Source organism: Puma concolor, chromosome E2 (assembly GCF_028749965.1).
Source record: "Puma concolor isolate L17-30 chromosome E2, mPumCon1.1.hap2, whole genome shotgun sequence".
NCBI lineage: Eukaryota > Metazoa > Chordata > Mammalia > Carnivora > Felidae > Puma > Puma concolor.
In genome coordinates, this window is record NC_141681.1 from 56,702,107 (window position 1) to 56,721,416 (window position 19,310).

Here is a 19,310-nt window from a genome sequence, read left to right on the forward strand (position 1 = left end):
GCACGAGTGAGGCGTAGGTTGCTTTGCCACATAGGGAGTGCAATTAGAGATACTGGTAAACATCCTACTCTGCGCAGGCCAGCTCCACCACAGAGAAGTATCTGGGTCAAAGGTCAGTATTGCCAGGGTTGAGAAACAATGGTCCAAAATCTGATGATTTTTCTTCTATAAACTTCTCATTCTCGGGGTGGGGGGGCGGGGAGGAAGATAGAAGCGTGGAATTTGTGGAAGAAAGGATGAAACCTGTGAGGTTGAATTGCAGCTGGAAATTCCAGTGTGAAATTGTTTTGTTTTTAATATAATTTGTCAAGTTGACTAACAGACAGTGTTATACAGTGTGCTCTTGATTTTAGGGTAGATTCCCATGGTTCATCGCTTACATGCAACACCCAGTGCTCATCCCAACAAATGCCCTGCTCAGTGCCCATCACCCATTTTCCCCTCTCCCCTACCCCCCATCCACCCTCAGTTTGTTCTCTGTATTTTTTTTAAATTTTTTTTTCAACGTTTTTTTATTTATTTATGGGACAGACAGAGACAGAGCATGAACGGGGGAGGGGCAGAGAGAGAGGGAGACCCAGAATCGGAAACAGGCTCCAGGCTCCGAGCCATCAGCCCAGAGCCTGACGCGGGGCTCGAACTCACGGACCGCGAGATCGCGAGATCCCACGAGATCGTTGAGATCGTGACCTGGCTGAAGTCGGACGCTTAACCGACTGCGCCACCCAGGCGCCCCTGTTCTCTGTATTTAAGAGTCTCTTATGGTTTCCCTCCCTCTCCATTTGAAACTGTTTTTTCCCCTTCCCTTCTCCCATGGTCTTCTGTTAAGTTTCTCAAATTTCATATATGAGTGAAAACATATGATATATGTCTTTCTCTGATTGATTTATTTCACTTAGCATAATACTCTCCAGTTCCATCCACATTGCTGCAAATGGCAGGGTTTCGTTCTTTCTCATTGCCAAGTAGTATTCCATTGTATATATAAACCACATCTTCTTTATCCATTCATCAGTTGATGGACGTTTAGGCTCTTTCCATAATTTGACTACTGTTGAAAGCACTGCTATAAACATTGGGGTACATGTGCCCGTATGAATCAGCACTCCTGTATCCTTTGGATAAATTCCTAGTAGTGCTATTGCTGGCTTGTAGGGTAGTTCTAGTTTTAATTTTTTGACGAACCTCCACACTGTTTTCCAGAGTGGCTGCACCAGTTTGCATTCCCACCAGCAGTGCAAGAGGGTTCCCATTTCTCCACATCCTCTCCAGTATCTGTAGTCTCCTGATTTGTTCATTTTAGCCACTCTGACTGGCGTGAGGTGGTATCTCAGTGTCGTTTTGATTTGTATTTCCCTGATGATGAGTGATGTTGAGCATCTTTTCATGTGTCTGTTGGCCATCTGGACGCCTTCTTTGGAAAAGTGTCATCTATTCATGTCTCCTGCCCATTTCTTCACAGGCTTTTTAGTTTTTTGGGTGTTGAATTTGGTACATTCTTTATAGATTTTGGATACTAACCCTTTATCCGATATGCCATTTGCAAATATCTTTTCCCATTCTGTTGGTTGCCTTCTGGTTTTGTTGATTATTTCCTCTGCACTGCAGAAGCTTTTTATCTTGATGAGGTCCCAATAGTTCATTTTTGCTTTTAATTTCCTTGCCTTTGGAGATGTGTTGAACAAGAAATTGCTGCGGCTGAGGTCAAAGACTTTGTTGCCTGTGTTCTCCTCTAAGGTTTTTGATGGTTTCCTGTCTCACATTTAGGTCTTTTATCCATTTTGAGTTTATTTTTGTATACAGTGTAAGAAAGTGGTCTAGTTTCATTCTTCTGCATGTTGCTGTCCAGTTCTCCCAGCACTATTTGCTAAACAGACTGTCTTTTTTCCATTGGATCCTCTTTCCTGCTTTGTCAAAAATTAGTTGGCTGTACATTTGTGGGTCCAATTCTGGGTTCTCTGTTTTATTCCATTGGTCTATGTGTCTGTTTTTGTGCCAATACCATACTGTCTTGATGATTACAGCTTTGTAATCGAGGTTAAAGTCTGGGATTGTGGTGCCTCCTGCTTTGGTTTTCTTTTTCAACATTACTTTGGCTCTTCGAGTCTTTTTTGGATCCATACAAATTTTAGGATCGTTTGTTGTATCTTTGTGAAGAATGGCGGTGCAATTTTTATTGGGATTGCATTGAATGTGTAGATTGCTTTGGATAGTATTAACATTTTAACAATACTTATTCTTGCAATCCATGAGCATGGAATGTTTTTCCATTTCTTTGTGTCTTCAAATAACTTTGTAAGTTTTCTATAGTTTTCAGCATACAGATCTTTTTACATCTTTGGCTAGTTTTATTCCTATGTATTTTATGGTTCTTGGTGCAATTATAAATGGGATCTATTTCTTGATTTCTCTTTCTGTTGCTTCATTATTGGTGTATAGAAATGCAACCATTTTCTCTACATTGATTTTGTACCCTGCAACTTTGTTGAATTCATGTGTCAGTTCTAGCAGCTTTATGGTTAGAGTCTTTCAGGTTTTCTATGTAGAGTATCATGTCGTGCAAAAAGTAAAGTTTGACTTCTTCTTTGCCAATTTTGGTGCCTTTTGTTTTATTTTGTTGTCTGACTGCTGAGGCTGGGATTTCCAATACTATGTTAAACAACAGTGGTGAGAGTGGACATCCCTCTCATGTTCCTGATCTCATGGGGAAGGTTGTCAGTTTTTCCCCATTGATGATGATATTAGCTTTGGGCTTTTGATATGCAGTTTTTATGATGTTTAGTTAAGTTCCTTCTATTCCTACTTTCTTGAGGGCTTTTATTAAGAAAGGATGCTGTATTTTGTCAAATGCTTTTTCTGCATCGATTGACAGGATCATATGGTTCTTATCCTTTCTTTCATTAATGCAGTGTATCACATTGATTTGCAAATATTGAGCCAGCCCTGCAGCCCAGGAATGAATCCCCCTTGATCATGGTGAATAATTCTTTTTATATGCTTTTGATTTTGATTTGCTAGTATCTTGTTGAGAATTTTTGCATCTGTCTTCATCAAGGATATTGGCCTGTAATTCCCCTTTTTTGTGGGGTCTCTGTCTGGTTTGGAAATCAAAGTAATGCTGGCTTAGTAGAATGAGCCTGGAAGCTTTCCTTCTGTTTTTATTTTTTGGAACAGTTTGAGAAGAATAAGAATTAACTCTGCTTTAAATTTCTGGTAGAATTTCCCTGGGAAGCCATCTGGCCCAGGACTCTTATTTGATGGGAGATTTTTGATAACCGATTCAGTTTCTTCACTGGTTATGGGTCTGTTCAAATTTTCTGTTTCTTCCCGTTTGATTTTGGTAGTGTGTGGGTATCTAGGAATTTATCCATTTCTTCCAGGTTGTCCAATTTGTTGGCATGTAATTTTTTATAGTATTCCTTGATGATTGCTTGTATTTCTGAGGGGTTGGTTGTGATAAGTCCAATGTCATTCATGGTTTTATCTATTTCGGTCCTCTCTCTTTTCTTTTCGAGAAGTCTGGCTAGGGGTCTATCAAGTTTGTTTTTTCAAAAAGCCTGCTCTTAGTTTCATTGATCTGTTCTACTGTTGTTTTGGGTTCTATATTGTTTATTTCTGCTCTAATCTTTATTATTTCTCTTCTTCTGCTGGCCTTGGGGTTTCTTTGCTGTTCTGCTTCTAGTTCCTTTAGGTGTGTTGTAAAATTTTGTATTTGGGATTTTTCTTGTTTCTTGAGATCGGCCTGGATTGCAGTGTATTTTCCTCCCAGGACTGCCTTTGCTGCATCCCAAAGGGTTTGGACTGTTGTGTTCATTTTCATTTGTTTCTGTATATTTTTTCATTTCTTCTTTAATTGCCTGGTTGACTCATTCATTCTTCAGTAGAATGTTCTTTAACCTCCATGCATTTAGAGGTTTTCCAAACTTTTTCCTGTGGTTGATTTCAAGTGTCATAGCATTGTGATCTGAAAATGCGTGGTATGACCTCAATTCTTTTATATTTATTGAGGGCTGTTTTATGATCCAGTATGTGATCTGTCTTGGAAAATGTTCCATGTGCACTCGAGAAGAATGTGTATTCTGCTGCTTTTGGATGAACAGTTCTGAATATATCTGTCAAGTCCATCTGGTCCGGTGTATCATTCAGGGCCATTGTTTCCTTATTGATTTTCTGCCTAGATGATCTGTCCATTGCCGCAAGTGGAGTATTAAAGTCACCTGCAATTACTGTATTCTTATCAGTAAGATTGCTTATGTTTGTGATTGTTTTATATATTTGGGTACTGCCGAATTAGGTGCATAAACATTTATAATTGTTAGCTCTTCTTGATTGATAGGCCCCGTAATTATGATATGATGCCCTTCTTCATCTATTGTTACAGCCTTTAGTTTAAAATCTAAGTAAGTATTGATACTGATACTGATACTGATACAAGTATGACTATTCCAGCTTCCTTTTGACTTCCAGTAGAATGATAGATGGTTCTCTATCCCCTCATTTTCAATCTGAAGGTGTCCTCAGCTCTAAAATGGATCTCTTGTAGACAGCAAATAGATGGATCTTGGGTTTTTTAATTGATTCTGATACCCTGTGTCTTTTGATTGGAGCATTTAGTCCATTTACATTCAGCATTCTTATTGAAAGATACCGATTTAGTGTCATTGTGTTATCTGTAGGTTTCATGCTTGTAGTGATGTCTCTGTTCTTTATGGTCTTTGCAGTGTTCCACTCACAGAGTCCCCCTTAGCATCTCTTACAGGGCTGGTTTAGTGGTCATGAACTCCTTCAGTTTTTGTCTGGGAAGGCCTTTATCTCTCCTTTTATTCTGAATGACAGCCTTGCTGGATAAAGGATTCTTGACTGCATATTTTTTGTATTCAGTACACTGAATATTTCCTGCCACTCCCTTCTGGTCTGCCAAGTTTCAGTAGATAGGTTTGCTACTACCCTTATGTGTCTACCCTTGTAGGTTAAGGCCCATTTGTCCCTAGCTCCTTTCAGAATTCTCACCTTATCTTTGTATTTTGCCAGTTTCACTATGATATGTCATGGAGAAGATCAATTCCTGTTATGTCTGAAGGGAGTTCTCTGTGCCTCCTGGACTTCAATGTTTGTTTCCTTCCCCAGATTGGAGAAGTTCTCAGCTATGATTTATTCCAGTAAACCTTCTGCTCCTTTCTGTCTCTTCTTCTTCTTCTGGAACTCCTATGGTTTAGATATTATTACATTTCATTGAATCACTTAGATCTCTAATTCTCTCCTTGTGGTCTAGAATTTTGTTTTTAATCTCTTTTTCACAGTCTCATCTTTTTCTATAAGCTTATCTTCTATTTCACTTATTCTCCCCTCTGCCTCTTCATTCCTTGCTGTCACCATATCTAGTTTATTTTTCACCTCATTTACACCATTTCTTAATTCATCGTGACTTTATTATTTTTTTTAATTTTTAAATATTTATTTTTGAGAGATAGAGACAGAGCATGAATGGGGGAGAGGCAGAGAGAGAGAGAGGGAGACTAGAATCTGAAACAGGCTCCAGGCTCTGAGCTGTCAGCACAGAGCCCATTGCGGGGCTCAAACTCGGGAACAGGGAGATCATGACCTAGGCCTAATTGGACACTTAACCAACTGAATCTCCCAGATGCCCCATCATGACGATTTTTTAGTTCCTTAATCTCTGCAGTAGTAGATTCTCTGCTGTATTTTATGCTTTTTTCAAGCCCAGTGATTAATCTTATGACTATTATTCTAAATTCTTGATCAGATATATTGTTTATATCTAGTTTTGAGCAGTTTTTCAGCTGTCATTTCTTCCTGGAATTTCTTTTGAGGAGAATTCTTCTGTTTCTTCATTTGGCTAGTTTTCTGTTCCTTATGTGCTTTAAAAGCTTGTTATGTGTCCTGCACCTGCAAGCACTACTATATTAAAGACAGGTCGTACACTGTCCAGGGCCTGGCCCTTCAGAAGGTGTTTTTTTCTGGAGAGTGTTACTTGCTCCCTGTTGTTGTGACTGTGGTCGCCTTATCTCCCTACTTGTAGTGATGTTGTGGACCCTCCACCGGGTGTGCTTTGATTTGTTCATTGAAGTAACCTTGGGTGAAAAAATTTTTTGAAGGAAAAAAAGGGGTGGTGGTGGTGGTAGAAGAGGCCTTATACCATGCAAAGGGAGAAATGACAGGGATGGGGAAAAAGAAAAGAAAATTGACTGGGCAGAGAAATTATATGGCTTAATCCAAAGAGAGAGAGAGAGAGAGAGAGAAATAAAGAAGGTATAGAACAGGTGTAAAGAGAATGGATTAAATATGTCTGCTTAAACAAACCAACAACCAGAATAACCAGACTAGAGAAGGGATGAAATAAGAAGGAGAAAAGGAAGGGGAAAAAAAATGTATATGTATACATATATGTACGTATACATATACAGATATACGTGCGTATATACGTATATATGTATACATATATATATATTTATATGTGTGTGTGTATATAATAAGAATTGCCCAAGAATTAAATCAGAAAATGCAAAACCGCTGGGTGCCTTGGAAACGGTGGCAGCACGAGTCTGGAGGAGGGGCTGTCTGGTTGGGCCCCGTCAATCCGGCTCCAGTAGATGCCCAGTTACCAGATGCGGAGGGGCGTGGCTTGGTGTGGGCGGGTCCTGCCTCCACCGTGGGTCCACTGTCCCTTCCGTGAGGTCCCTCCTTGTCGGTGAGGGGGAGAAAAATGGCGACACCCAGTGCCTCCTCCGCAGACCGGGTGTCCCAAAGCACCCTGTTCAGACCGTCCTTACTGTGAGGCGGCACGAATGAGGCGGTTTGTCCTGCTCCACCGACTCCCACTCCTGCCTGGCACTTGACTGGCATTCAAACCCCGATGTCTTAAGGGGTCCCGCTCCGTGTACCCCAGTTCTGGAGGATTGCCACTCTGCGCTGCAGATACATGGCCTCTGGCTGGTGGGCGCAGGCAGTCTTTGTCCTTTCAGCCGCTCTATGCCTTCTTCCCACAACACTCTAGGGAGGGGATCGCTTTCTCCCACTGCAGACTGTGCCTCTGAACTAGTTAACCCATCGCGGAGGCTGGCTGCCCTCCTCCCCAGGTGTGTGATCCAGGCAGCAGGCCCCAGTCCGGAGGAAGCCCTGCAGTTAGAGATTAGATCCTTTTCTGGGGTTTTTTGTTTTGTTTTGTTTTGTTTTGTTTTTTTGATTCCCAGTCTGTGGTTTTTCTCTTGTCCAAATACAGTCCTACCCTTTCACAGCCTCTCTTTCTCTTCCCTTTGTCTCTTCGCAGAAGGGGATCCTCCCCTCTGTGCCCATGCCACCCATTTTCTCTCTCCCAGTTCACAATCGTGCACCTGTGGCTCGGCAGGTTGTCCCCATGGGCCCCTGGAGATGTCTCTGTCACTCTGCAGCCGGACTCTTGGAATTCAAAGTCCTCTGGTCTCAACACTGATGTGTTTGAGGGACGAAGGAACTTCAGGTTTCCCTACTTCTCCACTACTTTGGATTCTCTCCCAAGATTCTGTTTTTTTAAATATGTCTTTATTTAACGAAATTAGAGGACTCTTTGAAAAAGTGACTTAATACGAGCTAGGGAAGGGAGAGTATGAGGTGAGTGTTCAATGTGTTGTTGATTCAGAAACTAAAGAACTGCAGTATATGCTAGATTATGGGGGCAGGAGGAAATAGAAATTACAGCTGCCTGTAGTGCAAGTCGGGGTGCCCATCCCTTGTGCAGTCACAATCTTCATGTAAGTTTTGATTCCCCAAATATTTAATTCCTAATGCCTAGTGTTGACCAGAAGTGTTACAGATAATAAACAACCGGTTAATGCATATTGTATATTCTATACATTATATAGTATATTCTTATGATACAGTAAGCTAGGCAAAAGAAAATGGTATTAGAAAAATCCTAAGGAAAAATACATGTGCAATACTCTTGTGTAAAAATTCCACGCATAAGAGGACCCACACACTTCAGACCAGAGTTATTCAGGGGTCAGCTGTACCCCTTAATGGGTGCTAGGTTTCCCTGCAGGAGGATGAAGTAGGTAGTGGCGATGGTTACACAACATTGCGAATGTGTGAAAATCTGCAAAGGGTGCCCTCTCAAATCATGGTGCATTTACATTCTGTATGTTTTATCTCAATGATAACAAACAAAGCTTGATGGGATGTAGCCATGGTAAAGAACATCTCAGTGGACAAATTTGGAATAATTTGAGCCTGGAAAAATATATATTAATATATGAGTGCAAATGGGAAGGAATTCTTGAATCTATTGTAATAACAACAATGGTGAAAGGTAAAAGGAAAGCCTTTCTTTACACAGAAATGCTAATTAATGCACATATAAAAGATAGTAGAATGTTAGAATGACTGACTTGCAACCATTATCTGATAATTAATTCAGACAGAAAAAATCAGTTGATGCTAAAATATTTAGACTAAAAGGTAAGTTGTTCAAGCAATCTTAAAGTATCACTCCAGCAATTACTTAATGAACAGGGAAAAAGCACCGCTAAAATGATCAGGTCTGGGGGCGTCTGGATGGCTCAGCTAAGCATCTGACTTCAGCTCAGGTCATGATCTCACAATTTCGGAGTTCAAGCCCCACATCCAGCTCAGTGCTGACAGCTCACAGCCTGGAGCCTGCTTCGGACCCTGCGTCTCCCTCCCTCTCTGCCCTTCCCCCACTCGCACTCTGTCTCTCTCTCTCTCTCTCTCTCTCTCTCTCAAAAATAAGCATTAAAAAATTAAAAAAATAAAATGATCAGGTCTTGTAGATGGTGTTATAACTACATAGTCAAACTTAATCAGCAGTAATAGAAAATCCTCCTAGCCTTTGCCTCTGAGGTGATGGCCTCTGAAGCTCCCACTGTCCTCTGTGTGTAGAAGTTCCACTCCAGTGTTGTACCTGAGGCTGAAGTTGAGGCACACAATCAGAGAAATCCACACTTAAGGACATTTCAATCAATGGGTGCATTCTTCAAAACTGTCAGAATCACTGAAGACAGAAAAGTGGTAACTGGTCTATATTTAAGAACTGGGAAAGTCAAAACAGCAAATGTAGTATTTGTACCGTGACTGAATCCCAGATTTCTGAGATTCATTCATTCATTGTATTCTCAGATTTATTCATTGTATCACTGGGGGAAATGTGTATATGGCTCCTGTATTAAATGATGGTATAACAGCAGTGTGAATTTGTTAATTGTGACAGTTTGTTGGGGATAGATAAAATAACCTTGACCTTAGGGATCAGATGTTCAGATATTAGAGGCAGAGTGTCAAGATATTCATGAAATAATTCTTACTTCACCCTGCAAAAAATCTCAGTCAAATGAAGAAGAACATGTGATGAAATAGTAATGTTTGCTGAATCTCAAGAATAGTAGATCGAATTTTTGTAGATCTAAATTTTTCAGAAAGAAAACTAACCATTCAATGCAAGGTGGGGGCATCCGCATACCCTACTTGCTGGGATATGACATTTTCCAGGCATTTGCAGGAGCAGTTTATGAATTGTGTACCCACAGTGAGAAGGTGCAGTCATGGTGGTGAAGCAATCCCCTGTCCCAAAACCGCGGGGATAATCCATATGTGCAGAAATCAGTGTGACCAACTGCCCCCATGTCACGATGTGCGCTGTAGTGGACACTGAACTTTTTAAAATTATGTAAAACAAAGTTCCAAAAAAGATGATTCGGTAACACTCCTTGTAGAATAAATTGTGGTTTTTCAAGTAACATGATAAATCTGTTTGTATTGGCGCATAATAACTGCTTCCTAGAGCCCTGGTTGAGGAGCGGTTTGATTGGAAAGTAAGTCCAGTATGATGATATATATGAAACATTGAACCAGAAGAGAATACTATGGTGTGTGCATATGTCTCACATTTATGCAATTTCAGACTCTACCCAGTGTGCTCTGAAATTACATAAAGGGAGAATAAGCATAAATCTGAAAAAGAAATGTTACACCCAGAGATCAAAATACTATCAGTTGTGGGGTAATTCCTGAGAATGTATTTTACTATTATATATGTATAGTAGATTTCTGTTTTGAATTTAGCAGCTTTGAGCAACACCCGTTTATTTTCTTACATTGTCAGCAGGTCATAAGATCAAGAGCCAGGCTGTTAACTGGAGCCTCTGGGGTTAAATTTCTTCTTCTTTTTTTTTTTTTTTTTCAGTTTTCGTTTATTTTGAGAGAGAGAGAGAGAGAGGGAGAGATATCTCATACTTGAGTGGGGAAGGGGCAGAGACAGAGGGAGCGAGAGAGTTCTAAGCAGGCTCCAAAATGTCAGATCAGATCCTGATGCTTGACATCATGATCTGAGCTGAAATCAAGTATTGGATGCTTAACTGATGGGGCCACCCAGGTGCCCCTGGGGTTAAGTTTCTTTGAGGGTGATTTATGTTAGCAGAATTTATTTTTTTCCAGAAATCATTTTTAAAAATGATTTCCAGGGTGCCTGTGTTGCTTAGCCAGTTGAACGTCCTGGGATCAAGCCCTGTGTTGGGCTCCACGTTGAGTGTGGACCCTGCTTAGGATTCTCTCTCTCTCTCTCTCTCTCTGTGTGTGTGTGTGTGTGTGTGTGTGTGTGTCCCCTTTCTCGCTCTAAAATTAAAAAGAACTAAAATGAAAATAAGTAAAAAAATAATAAAAATGATTTACATGTAGCCCCTCCACCTTGAAAGCCAGAATCCGCATGCTGCCTCCCTCCCTGTTCTCCCTCTCTTTCCCCGTCTCTATCTCTTGACTGCTTTTGTTCTTTAAGGTCCATATGATTTTTTGGATCCACATAGATGATCCAGGATAGTCCACCTCGTTTAAAGTCCAGTGATGGGGGCGCCTGGGTGGCTCAGTCAATTGAGCGTCCGACTTCGGCTCAGGTCGTGATCTCGCGGTCCGTGAGTTTGAGCCCTGCATCGGGCTCTGTGCTGACCGCTCAGAGCCTGGAGCCTGTTTCGGATTCTGTGTCTCCATCTCTCTCTCTGACCCTCCCCCATTCATGCTCTGTCTCTCTCTGTCTCAAAAATAAACGTTAAAAAAAAATAAAGTCCAGTGATTATAGTGCTTGCTTTGGTAACACATATACTAAAATGGGGGTGACTCAGAAAAGATTAGCACGGACCCCATGCACAGAATGGCATGCACATTCGTGAAGCATTCCATCTATTTGTTTATTCCTTAAACGTCAAATCATTGTGGACAATTAATTTTGAATAAAGACCTGACTAAAGGAAATAAAATAAAATTGGATGATTATGAACCATAATTACATCTGCAAAGTCTCTTTTACCATGTGATGCAAGATAACCAAGGGTATATCACCTGCGTGTGGAGCTCTTCTTACCTCTGTGTGATCCCAGTGATTACACATGGGATGATTTCATGCCAGGAACAAAGTGCTTAATATTTTTCCATTCTCCTTCGTTAGATTCATTTCATATGTAAAGCATATATGTCAGTTTAGAAATACAATATGGAAAGAGTCTTTGATCACATCGTCTTGAGTCAGAAAAGTTGTAGCAGACATGAGTATTAGGAAGGGACCGAGCATGGCAACCGTTTCCAACGCTGAGTGCTCAGTAGCAGGAAACAGGCAGTCCCAACAGTCTCTCGTGGTCATTCCCTCTAAGAACTGGATTTCAGTGATGAGACTGACATGGTGGAGTGTTCACACAGCATCCTACCTGTGGTCCTACTGTGCATTAACGGTTTTACAGGGAAATTTTGCATAGGTCCCTATACCAACAGGTCCATGAGAAACGGAGTCCCTTGTCAATGAGGTTGTAAAGGAATGCAGTGAATGCATGTAATTTCCCACCTGCCCCTGTGACCTCCATGCCCACAATTTCCATACTGCCCATCTTTCTACCACTATAGCCTCTTGTCCTCTACCCCTCCCCCCCCTTACAGGTCCTTCTCCATCCCAGTACTTTAGCCTGTCCCTCCAACCCCTGGGCCTGTGCGTGCTCCCACCCACTTCCACCTGAACCTTCAAGACTTCCTTCCCCAGTTCTGTTGTGCACCCATTTTTAATTCCATTTCTCGTGTCTATACCCTGCACTATTCCAGGGACCTCTGTCCTATCATCACCTGCACATCGTCCATCCCTGTTGACCTGTATTGAATTTCATCCGGGGCAGAAGCCAATGACTGCAGCCCAGTGCCTATATCCTCCATGGCCCATCTTTGCCCTAAGTTCTTGGGTGCTGTCCGCTCCCTGTGTACCCCATACACACCCCAACATTACCCCTTTTCCTGAGTCCCTTTAAAACAATTTTTTAGTGTTTATTTTTGAGGAGGAGAGAGAGGGAGGGAGGGAGAGGGGTAGAGAGAGGGAGACACAGAATCCAAAGCAGGCGGCTCCAGGCTCTGAGGCGTCAGCACAGAGCCCAACGTGGGGCTCGAACTCACGGACCACAAGATCATGACCTGAGGCCTAAGTCTGATGCTTAACCGACTGAGCCAACCAGGCGCCCTTCCTGAGCCCCTTAATCTTTTCGTTCCCCTTCTCTTCCCAGCTGACTTCATCACCCACACCCATTTTGTGTCCTTGAGAGCATTATCTCCCCACAAAGGTTTCAGCTCCCTTTCCACCCTCTGTGTCTGTCTTGGGCCACTAACCACATCCAGTGCATCCGTACTTCATTAATACAGTGTGTCATATTTGTGTGTGTGTGTCTTTTATACTCTCTTGACCCTATTACCAGGTTCCAGCTGCAGGGCAGTCACTTCCCCCAGCTGAGCAGCTGACCACGTCCATGTCTCAGTCCCTTCTGTAACTGGGCTCTCACACACTCTGGCCACTTGGCAGCAGCTGTGACCACCCTGTGGCAGGTACTGGACAACCAGGGACAGCCTTTCTGCTCTGGAACTTGTGATATTAGCCAGTCAGCCAGTCCACTGGGAAGCCTTGAAAAGTAGCTCACTTCATTCCGCTTCCTCACATAAGCTGCTCCTCCAGCTTTAGCTTGTCACCCCGTCCCCATGTGCATCCCGTAGCGTGGCCCCACCTGGCAGCCTTCGACCCTGTGCAGCTGCTGGTCATAAAAGAGTTTTGCCTTTCGCACACCCAACAATAGCCAAATTATGGAAAGAGCCTAAATGTCCATCAACTGATGAATGGATAAAGAAATTGTGGTTTATATACACAATGGAGTACTACAGGGCAATGAGAAAGAACGAAATATGGCCCTTTGTAGCAACGTGGATGGAACTGGAGAGTGTGATGCTAAGTGAAATAAGCCATACAGAGAAAGACAGATACCATATGTTTTCACTCTTATGTGGATCCTGAGAAACTTAACAGAAACCCATGGGGGAGGGGGAGGAAAAAAAAGAGGTTAGAGTGGAAGAGAGCCAAAGCATAAGAGACTCTTAAAAACTGAGAACAAACTGAGGGTTGATGGGGGGTGAGAGAGAGGGAAGGGTGGGTGATGGGTATTGAGGAGGGCACATTTTGGGATGAGCACTGGGTGTTGTATGCAAACCAATTTGACAATAAATTTCATATATTGAAAAAAAAAGTTCTGCCTTTCATCGCTGCAAGAGTCATAGTGGTTTGTGTCCCCCATCAAATGGCTTTCATCCCACAAAATGTTCCCTTCCTACCATGTGTTTCTTTAGCCCCATGTGCTCATGAATTGTCGGGGCCTTTACCCAGCCCCGCCCTTTGCTCACTTTTGCTGATTATGCCCTCTCCACCAATTCCACTTTATTCTTATGACTGTCATACCCCCAGACTGATGTGTGTTACACCCTGAACATCTCACACACTCTGTCCCCTCATGCCCTTAAGTCGTGCAGTGCTCTTGAAACATACTGCACCCTTTAACCCCTGTGTGCCTTTTATTCTCTGTCCTCACTCACCTCTCACTTTGTGTACTCTTTTTAGAAATGGAATTGTGTGCACCTGAAGTTGTATGTTGACGCTGTAATCCCTTGAACTTGGAGGTGGGGGCTTCAAAGAGATAATGAGGTTAAGTGAGGCTATTAAAGTGGAAATAGTACAGCGTGACTGGTGTCCTTACAAGAAGGACCTCCGAACACAGACCCCAGGGAAGCAGATGCTCATGGGCAGAACAAGGCCATGTGAGCACACAGAGACGGGGGCCGGCTGGAAGCCAAGGAGAGAGGCCTCAGAAGAAGCCAACCCTGCTGACACCTCTGTCTTGGGTTCATGGCTTGAGGAACTCTGAGGAAATAGGTTTCTGTGGTTTACACCACCAGCCTGGGATATTTTGTCATGGCAGCTTTAGCAGAGTAAACCCCCACCCATGTCACCGTGCTGTGTGTATCACCCCTGTTTTATATCTTTGCACTCTTCCCCCCCCCCCCAGCCCTTCTTATGCTGCTGTTACACCCTCATGAACTGCCGCTCAGCACGCCCTGCATTTCCACAGCCAGAGCTCACAGAACTATTGAAATGCTGGTCATTTAAAACGTCCTTGTGGGGTCTGCAGTTGGAGGCATGCAGGGGCAGACATGGGGCCCCATTCTTGCATTTTCAGACTTGGACACATGTCTTTGATAAACATTTATACAAACATGTTTTTGAGGAGCATACACCTGGTAATTATGTGAGGGGCTTTGTGAAAGTGAGTAGGCCAGTGGTGTGAGGGTGTGCATTGTGTGTGTGAATATGAGTGTGAATGTGTATGTAGTCTCTGTGCACATGAGTGTCTGTGGGCCTGAGACTAAATATGCCAGAATGAGAAAGACTGTATGCAAGTGTGTTTTTTCCATGTGTTTGAGTCGATGAGTGTGCATGGTGTATGTGTGTGTGTGTGCCTGAGTGTGTAAATGTGCCTGTGTGTGAGCCCGTGTGCTTGCAGAATGGGCTGTCAGCCATCTGGCTCTATTCCTGCACTGGGAGATTGGGGAGTAGGGGATATAGTGAGCATTTAATATCGCCAAAATGGTGGTTCAGCTTTGCCCTCACCTCCTGGGAGTGGATCTTCACCCCTTAGAATGTCTTGCTCATATATTTTCTCTGTCTGGGGCGGGACCGTGAGAGGGTCTCACAGGATTTATGATGGGGCTTCGGTCCATGGAGGAGACGCTGGACACTGAAGGTGTCCACCACACTGTGCAAGAACAGGCTAAACGCCGGCCACCCTGACGGTATGTGGCCGAGCTCCAGGAGAAAGTGTGCGCACGTAGGCTTGAGTGACCATCCCTGGTGGCAGTACGCTCTGAATATTGTCAGGTTTCAGTGCTCGGAGAGTAACCCATCCATCACTTCACAGAGAGAGGACCCTGGAGCTTTCCATTTGGTACTTTCACTGAACTTTGCCCCAAGCATTTCTTCCCTGTTTGATAACTCACCTGTATCCTTTCCCTGTAACAAACTATAACAGTGAGTGCAACAGCTCTCAGTGAGTCTGGGCGTCCTTAGGGGGAATTCTGTCAGCTAAGCGTAGTTTTGGGAACCCCAAGCTTCCTTCCACTTGATATCAGAAGTAGGTGTGCTGCTAGGTGGACCGTGGTTCCCCACCTTTCCATATGGATGAAGAACCCTCACAGGGGAATGGACAGTGGACCTTGTTGAGACTGTGTATCTTCATTAATTGCATGAGCCCCAAGTGCTCCCTCATGAAAAGCATGAGCCCCAAGTGCTCCCTTAATAACAGAGAGGTGTAGAGACCTCTGGTAAGAGCTCAGTGCTGTTGAATTAACAGAGCAGCATTGACTTCTCTGATAGAACGGTGGTAGAACCTGCTTGTGAAATCATGGAATCCCGGTACCTGTATTTCTGAGGGTCACTTTGATAAACATCTGTTTTTCTTAGAGGGGTAGATTTTTAGACTTCCTTTGATTGCCAGAGTCAATATTATTATAATGTCGTTTTGATAATATTTGCATATCACAAATCTCAGTATAATTTGTATTTAGTTATAAAAATGAGACCTGGGACACCTGATGGCTCAGTCGGTGGAGCATCCAACTCTTGGTTTCAGGTCAGGTTCATGGGTTCAGGCCCCGTGTCTGCCTCTGTGCTGGCAGTGTGGAGCCTGCTTGGGAGTCTCTTTCTCTCCCTCTCTGCCCCTCCCACCCTCTGTCTGTCTGTCTCTCTCTCTCAAAATAAAATAAACTTGGAAAAATGAGTCCCATGATTTCTTCTTTTTACTCAAAAACCATGGGACTCACCCATGTCTTCTAATATGAATTGTTGGCATGTTCTCTTTTATATCTCTTTAGATATTCTTGCTGGATTCTGATTCCATGTATTTCCTCAATTCTCAAATAATGATGCAGCTTAGAAGACAGAAGACTAAGAATGCCCTAGATTTTTGGTGGAAGAACTTCTGAGGGGATCGGGGATGCCTGTGAGACACACACACTCACTGCCAGTCCCTTAGTTGTCTGACATCAGTATTTCCTGCTCCTTCCCTGTGAGCCCCTCTCTGCCATCAGGGATCGTGAAAAGTAAGAGCCCCTCCTAAAGCAGACAACAGTCTCTTCGGAGATACTCACAAACTCGTAATTGGATTTGGTAATGAGTCCTGGGAGAAAGTTTTTCAGAAGTATTGTCAGCTAACGAAGGCTGTGCTGTCATTGCCACCACGTGTGAAATGATAATTGCAGTTCTGACGGGAGGGGAGGTCACAGATCACAAAGCCTTATCTCTGGTCTGGCTGCCTCCCTCCCTCACACGGACTGGCTGCTGTGACCTTCACGCTGCGCCCCCATCCTTCAACGTGATGAGTCCAGTGAGTTCTTCCTATGTCAGACTGAGAGGCAGCACCTGTAAGGAGGGACGTGTGAGTAAGTGTTCGTGTCTGGAAAGGGATCCTGAGGGTCGGGACAGACCAGGGGAAGAGCTAAAGAGGGAGGTGGAGTAGTTCCTTGGGTGTGAGCTGAGCTTGTCGATAGAGGTGAGGACCCCGGACCCTGCACCCACACCCACGCCTGGCGGTTCCTGGTGCCGTTTAATGAAGTCCTCCCTCGGATTGTTACTGATGAAAATGCCAGTGACAAGGAAGGGTCATTTTGAAGGTGCGTAAGGACCATAGTTATGACAGCCATCTGCTATTCACATTACTTTGCAGGAATCATAGGTTGAGTTTTCAATGTCAGTAGAGGTGTGCCTACAATGCCTTTAGACCTCTAACAGTTTCCAGTTGTCTACAGAAATAGTGTATATGAATTAGTTTCTAGAATTTTTGTTAAGTTTCTCTTTTTGTATCTCAAGTATATAATGCACTTACTGGAGATAGTAATTGTGCCTGTACTGAAACCATCTGAGGCCTCGTGGCTATGGGAAGATTCCTTTACTTCTTGAAGTTAGAGAAGCAACATTTAAGGAAATGGTAACTATAATTATGGGTTCCAGAAAACAGCTGTCATGAGTACATGTATCTTGTCTTATTATCTGTGGTTTAATAATATTCTAACATCATCCCCAAGCTCACAACTCATTTCCTTATGATTTCAACATAAACGATACACAAGATTCTGTATTCCCAGATATTCTCTTCTACTGTCTTTTGTCTTTCACATATGTTGCCTAATATCCAATAGTTTCGCTTATTGTGGGATTTAATGCTTAATCATTTGAACCAAAATTACTAATAACTTAGTTTCTACCTCACACTGTTTAATTACATACCATATATATTTTTTTGCTTCACAGCTCTGGGAACAGGGTAATATTGTCAGATGGTTTATTGGATTGAGTCCACTGTGTTTTCCTTCCTGGAATGACAGCCAATGAGTCTTTCTGCTGAACTCACATTGAGCAAACCCTTCATTCACCAAGCCCAGCTAAGACCTTGCAAAGTTTCTTGTAGGATTAGCCTAGAGAATAAATTATTAAAGAATATGGAAACTTTATGAGCAGGTTTGTCAAGGAGAAGAAAAGTAGCCTGAAATGAAATGGAAAAGTGTTTTTCAAAAGTAAATACAGGTCTTATTGGAAGACACAGCTGACCTGGATTGTCCGTGGAGCACAGAGTTTCGGGCACTGTCGGCTCCAGCCTGCCATGTTCCAGTCTCCATTCGGCCCCTGACCAGTGTGTGAATTTAGATACGTCCCTTAACTTCTCTGTCTCTGAGTTCTTCTTATCTTTGCAGTGCCTCTGTCATGCAGTGAGGAAAATTTTAAAAATGATTCATATTTACGGCTGTACAGCAGTGGCTTACGCGTTTTAAGTGCCATGTAAGAGTTATTCATTCCATTCTTGGAAGCCCCTTAACAAAACTAAATTGAAGAAGTGTATCTCAGAGAGCATATTGGATTTCAGTTGATATGATCAATCTAGTCCACACGACATGATCTGGTGCAGGATCCTCTGAGTCTGAAGACAAATACCAGTCACTAGCAACTGGCCCTAGATTTTTGACAATAGGAGTGGTCTCCTTATCTGAGACTTGTTGGAATCCTGGGCATTTTCTCTTCACTGCTCTCATCTCTCATTTTGTTATATAAGATGCAGGTTGTGCTGCACAGATTTGGTTCTAAAACATGTGGTTACAGTTTTTTCTTGGTCATGCCTTTTATAGGTGTCCCCAAGCCAATGGCAGCCTTTAGGTGAAGGATTTCTTCAGTGACTTTTTTTTTTTTAAATATTTATTTATTTTTGAGAGAGAGAGTGAGACAGAGTGTGAGCAGGGGAGGGCCAGAGAGAGGGAGACACAGAATTAGAAGCAGGCTCCAGGCTCTGAGCTGTTAGCACAGAGACCGACGCGGGGCTCGAACTCACGGACCACAAGATCATGACCTGAGCTGAAGTCGGATGCCCAACCGACTGAGCCACCCAGGCGCCCCTCTTCAGTGACTTTTTTTTTTTTTTAATTTTTTTTTTCAACGTTTATTTATTTTTGGGACAGAGAGAGACATAGCATGAACGGGGGAGGGGCAGAGAGAGAGGGAGACACAGAATCAGAAACAGGCTCCAGGCTCTGAGCTATCAGCCCAGAGCCCGACGCGGGGCTCGAACTCACAGACTGCGAGATCGTGACCTGGCTGAAGTCGGACGCTTAACTGACTGCGCCACCCAGGCGCCCCTCTTCAGTGACTTTTGAATGTAGATTTGTTTTCTGTCCTCACAGAGCTGGCAGGGTGTGTCCATTGGCACCAGCTGCTCCTTCTGTGTCTCCAGCCATCACAAGCAGCCCCAGGACCTCCAGGTGGGTGGAAATTATAGTACAGCCTCCCCAGGATTTGGGGGTTTCCATTTTCCTCTGCTGGTTTCTTTTTTTTTTTCTTTTTTTGTAATTTTTTTAAGGTTTATTCATTTTTTAGAAACAGAGCACGAGTTGGGGAGGGGTAGAGAGAGAGGGAGACACAGAAT

General features: G+C 43.2%; 1 long non-coding RNA gene and 1 other non-coding gene across 6 annotated transcripts in view; both read left to right on the forward strand.

Moving 5' to 3' along the window:
* Positions 1–19,310, forward strand: part of LOC147573797 (uncharacterized) — a 42,247-nt gene that overhangs the window by 1,798 nt on the left and 21,139 nt on the right. For all 5 annotated transcript variants that reach the window (XR_015244442.1, XR_015244443.1, XR_015244441.1 and 2 more), the window contains exons 2-3: positions 16,216–16,443; positions 19,069–19,146. This is a non-coding gene — a long non-coding RNA (uncharacterized LOC147573797). The remainder of the gene's footprint in view (positions 1–16,215; positions 16,444–19,068; positions 19,147–19,310) is intronic.
* Positions 11,080–11,187, forward strand: LOC112851437 (U6 spliceosomal RNA). Its single transcript, XR_003222759.1, has one exon. It is a non-coding gene; the product is annotated as a U6 spliceosomal RNA (small nuclear RNA).